This window comes from Enhydra lutris, unplaced genomic scaffold (genome assembly GCF_002288905.1).
Source record: "Enhydra lutris kenyoni isolate GAN:26980312 unplaced genomic scaffold, ASM228890v2 scaffoldscaffold3, whole genome shotgun sequence".
NCBI lineage: Eukaryota > Metazoa > Chordata > Mammalia > Carnivora > Mustelidae > Enhydra > Enhydra lutris.
The window spans coordinates 77,785,387-77,790,857 of record NW_019154087.1 but is presented as its reverse complement, the minus strand read 5'-3'; positions in this window follow the sequence as shown (position 1 = coordinate 77,790,857).

The window sequence follows — 5,471 nt, the reverse complement described above, 5'->3', positions numbered from 1 at the left end:
TTTGTCTGCCTTGTCTCTTGCCTGGGATTGACAGACTCACTGATCCAGCCAGGACTGGGGAGGAGGGGAGTGGAAAAGAGACGGGCCTGAAAGAACTGCCTCCCTTGGATTCTTCCAAGCCAGGCAAGGCAGAACTGAACAGCTTCTTTACAGAGGGAAATAACTAGTCTATACAAGAACTTCAGGGAGGCAGACTCTTGGAGCAATAAAATGTAAAACCTGAGGGATTTAAAAAGAACACAGAGTAGTTTTAACCTTAGGAGAAGTGTGTGTGAGAGAGAGAGACAGACAGACAGACAGACAGAGACAGAGAGAGACACAGAGACAGATGGGAACAGAGAGAACAGGGAGAGAAAAAGAGGCGAAGGAGAGAAGGAGGAGAAATGGCTAATGTGATTTTAGGCAAATAGCTGAGCACTTTTTCCTCTTTCACAGTTTCTTTGTGATTTTTCACTCAGTTTTCCTCACCATCTAGATCTCTTATTATAATATTTTGGCTGAATATATGTTCAAACTCTCCAAGTCCTCACCCAGTGAGTAATTACCAGTCAAAGGAAAATAGAAAATAAAATGACTGAAAAAAGAAATCTGTGTCTCAAATAAAGGCATAAAAGGAATTTCACTCTGTTTTGAGCAACTGCACTGGAATCATAGCATCTGCTAACTATCCTTTAATTGTTGGTTAATTTTTAAAAATTCAATTTGGAGTAACATGGAAGGAGTTGGAAAAATTAGAATCTGGATTATCTAGACAGAGAATGGAGGGAAGAGCATTCTAGGTTTTATTAAAAAAGGCAGGAAGGTGAAGGAGAGGGGAACAACTCTGGGGTGATCCAAGTAGTTTAATGTAGCTGGATCTAGGGACGGCAGAGGAAAAAGTTAGAGAACTAGAAAGAAGCAAGTTGATGAAGTACCCCATATGCTACATTGAAAATTTTGGATTTTACTCTGAAAGCAAATGGAAAGATGAGAAAAGTATTAAAAAGGACGAAAGCCCTAACTGCAGTGTGAAAGAAGGATGATGTAGGAAGAATGAAGCTAGGGACAGAAGAGGGGCCCTTGTGGTAACCCAGAAGGGAAGATAAGAAGCAAAGCTAAAAATATTTGGCAATCAATTAGGTTTTTATGTTTAGGGTAGAGGTAGTTGAAAGAAGGGAAGGAGACTTTATTAACTTGTAGGAGCCTTGAATGGATAATGCGTTATTCATCTAGGGAAAAGAATACAAAAGGAAAAACAGTTTTGGTGGAGCAGGAGGGGAAAATAGAAATGAGTGAGTTTATTTTTTATTGAGTTTCAAGTGTTCTTATTTTTTATTTTAATTCCAGTATAGTTAGCATACAACATTATAGGTATTTCAGTTGTACAATATAGTGATTCAACAACTCCATACATCTCCTGGTTTTTCTTATGACAAGTGCACCCTGTAATACCCATCTCCTATTACCCTCCATCCCCCCACCTATCTCCTCTCTGGGAACCATCACTTTGTTCTCTATAGTTAAGAGTTTGTTTCTTGGTTTGTCTCTCTCTCTCTCTTTTTTCCTTTGGTTATTTGTTTTGTTTCTTAAATTCCACATATGAGTGAAATTGTATGGTGTTTGTTTTTCTCTGACGAACTTATTTCACTTAGCATTATATACTCTCTAGCTCCAACCATGTTGTTGCAAATGGCAAGATTTCATTCTTTTTATGGCCGAATAATATTCCATTGTGTATATATATGCCACATCTTCTTTATCCATTCATCAGATGATGGACACTTGGGCTGCTTCCATATCTTGGCTATTGTAAATAATGCTGCTGTAAAAATAGGGATGCGTATATCTCTTTGAATTAGCATTTTTGTATTTTGGAGGTAAGAACCCAGTAGTGCAATTACTGGATCATAAGGCAGTTCTATTTTTAACTTTTTCTTTGAGACTTTATTTATTTGTTCATCGGGACAAAGAAAGAGAGAGGGAGGCAGAGGGAGAAGCAGGCTTCCCATGAAGCAGGGAGCCCAATGCAGGACTCTATCCCAGGACCCGGGGATCATGAACTGAGCTTAAGGCAGATGTTAACCAACTGAGCCACCCAGGCAACCCTATTTTTAACTTTATGTGGAAACTCCTTACTGTTTTCCACAGGGACTGTACCAGTTTGCCATTCCACCAACAGTGCAAGAGGGTTCCTTTTTCTCCACATCTTTGCCAACACTCATTGTTTCCTCTGTTTTGGATTTTAGCCATTCTGACAGGTTTAAGAAGATATCTCATTGTAGTTTTGATTTGCATTTTCTTGATGATGAGTAATATTGAGCATCTTTTTAAAAAATATTTTGTTTATTTGAGAGAGAAAGATAGCATAAGCGGGGGGAGCAGCAGGCAGAGGGAGAGTCAGACTCCCTGCTGAGCAGGGAGCCTGAAGCGTGACTTGATCCCAGTACCTTGGGACCATGACCTGAGCCAAAGGCAGATGCCCAACCAACTGAGCTACCCAGGCCTCCCTATTGAGCATCTTTTCATGTGTTTGCTGGCCAGCTAAATGTCTTCTTGGAGAAATGTCTGTTCAGGTCTTCTGCCCATTTTAAAATTGGACTATGTGGGTTGTGGGTGTGGAGTTTTATAAGTGTAAGAGGAAAATAGAAACTAATAGAAGCTATTCAGCCTTCACTCCATCTTAAGAGCTGTTCATCTTGTTTCCCCCATGTCAGTTAATCTAGACTAGAAGTGTAGTGCAAACCCAAATTGCTTTTACTATAAACAGGTTCTCTCTTTTTCTCTGTTTTACTGTTCTTTCCCTGTGTGTCTGATTCTTTTTTATTTCCCTTATTGCACTGCTCATTTTGTTTCCTTGCATTTATTCCACAGCTAGTGAGAATTGTTGACTCATTTTTATATTCAACAATATTCAAATCCTAATATGCCTGCCGCCATATTTCTTATATGCCTGCTTCAAGTGGTGCCAGTAGCTCTAGACAATGAAATGACTACCTAATGCCTCTGGATCATGTTCCTAGACACTTAGGAAAGATTTCCCCTAAACAACGCATTTTGATCTTGGCTTCCTAGTCCCTTGTTGTGTCTCAAACATTTACTTATTACTTTCTAGACACCCCACCATTTCTAGGGAGAATTATTGAATGTTGTTAAATTTAAAAACATCTTCTATTATTTATCCTGATGTCCTTCACACAGATTTTCCCATTTGAAAAGCAATGGAATTGCAAACCAAAGCCTGCAATTGGAGAGGTTGCCCTTGTGACTTTTAATTTGGGGTTCAAATCTGAAGCCACTATTTATCTTCTTATATACGGCATTTTGTTTGTTTTTGTTTTCTCTCCTATCAGTTACTAAGACCTTGTCAAACCCTGATTTATGTTGTTCTGGAGACCATCTCTCTTTTTGAGACAGTCTCTGGGGCCTCCCAAAGTAAACCTCTTAAGTGTGATAGGTTAGGACATTTAAATATATTGTCCACATTTCTAGAAAATATGTTCTGCTAGATTTTCATGTGATATTTACTACATGTGTGTGTGATTTATATAGGTTATGTTATCACCCTTATGTCCAATCAGGTTTGTTACAAATAGAAAATCCTGCAAATTAATGATAGAGTCAATTCATGAGTAGAGAAACATTTGATATAGAACTTAAGCAATTATTATGTTAAAAGTATTGTTTTTAAATTTGAAAAGCAAGCTGATTAGTATTTTATAAACAAACAAACAATAACAACAAAATCCTTCCAATCAGTTGAAGTCTCAGGAGATGTCTTAAATACAAATAATTTTAGATGTTGGACATCCTAAGCTTATGAAGAAAATGGGAACACACATAAGTTCTTCCTCTGGTTTCTAGTTGGGAGCTCATGCATATGCCCTGATTTAGAATCTACTGCTCCTCTGTTCCGTAATTGACCCCTTTCTCTTATCTCCCTCGGGCCCAAATCCTTCTGGAGTCACTAAGATTGGCAGTGTGGGGAGAAGCAGCAGCTGGTTTCAACCTTCACACGTTCCTCCTAAGAGAGAAGTAGGACCTGTTTTTTGTGACTATTCTTGACAAAAGGAGTTTCAAAATAATTATGCTAGTGGAAAATGAATCCTCAGTCTGCTTGTTGCAATGATAATGAGCCACAGATAAAACGATCTTTGAAAATCCCTTTAAAATCAGTTAAAAAGAAACAATTAACCTGTTGTGTTAACTTAATTATTTTTGAACCCTGTAAAATAGTATTCTTTTTGATTAAAACTATTTAAAGTTTCCTTTAAGATTTCCTCTGAAGTTGGAACATTTGTGCTTAGAATGGTTTTTGCAACTGGGTTGAACAAAATAACCTCTATTACTCAAACTTAGCTTTCTGCCACTGAAGTAGAACTTATGAAAGCAGACTTTACTGAGCAACCTCAAGGGAGGCCCTGGAGGAGGCAGCAGAAGTACCAAGGAGCTGTTGTGGGAGGAGCTGAGCTGGTGCCACCACGACAGGCAGAAAGCACTGTTTCCAAGAGGCAGTCTCAGAGGGCTGATGTCTTCAGGAACTGCTGGGATTCCCACACAGGCAGTCGGGGCTCTAATGGGGATTGGAGAGGGAGAGTTCTTGCTCAGACACTTTCAGTCAGAATAGCAAACACAAGCCCTCTTTTACGTGGGCACGGAGAGGGAGGCACCCTCTGGGAGGGCTGGACTTTTTCTCAGCATTTATACATAGAGGTGGTAAACACCCCGAGTAATGTGATCTTTAAGTATGATAGAAATAAAGTAAAAAAGATAAACATCAGGAGAGAAATTTATCAAGAAAAACTTACCCACTTTTAGGGAGCCCATGGAATATTTAGAATGAATGATAATGTTAACATGAAAACAAACTTGGGCAGGGAAAGAGGCCAAGAAGGAAAGGAACTTGAAAATAACCCCTTTAGTTTTCTAGCAGTCTAAAAGAGGCACTGGACTGACAGTAAATAAAGTCATAGCCCAGATCCCAACAATAATTCTGTGGTTTGTTGGAAACAACCCACTTATTAAACCTAGAAAAATCAAAAGATTAAGTGTGCCAACATGTGTTCTTTGTAGTTCCTGAGTTATTGCCCTAAATTATTTCAGAGGTACAAGCATCTGGTTGGTTGGTAAAGATAACAATGATACTAATAATACTAGTAGTAATAATGTCATTGCCAACTGTGCTAAACACTTTAGAAATGTTGATTTATTGAAACTAAGCAACATTCTTTTATGAGGTAATTTTTCAGATGGGGGAACTGAACCTCAAAAAGATTAGGTAACTTGGCCAAGATCACACAGCTGAAACTGGAAAGCAAGACAAAACTATACTCTTCGCTTATTGCCTCAGTAAGTAGTAAAAGGAATAGAATGAGAGATTGGAGATCCTAGTACTATTCAAAAATGCTGTAGCCCATAACTTGAGTGTGAATGAGCCACACATATTCTTTGTGATTCCTAAGAGCCATCCTTCTCTTTTCATGCCTCCTCAATCT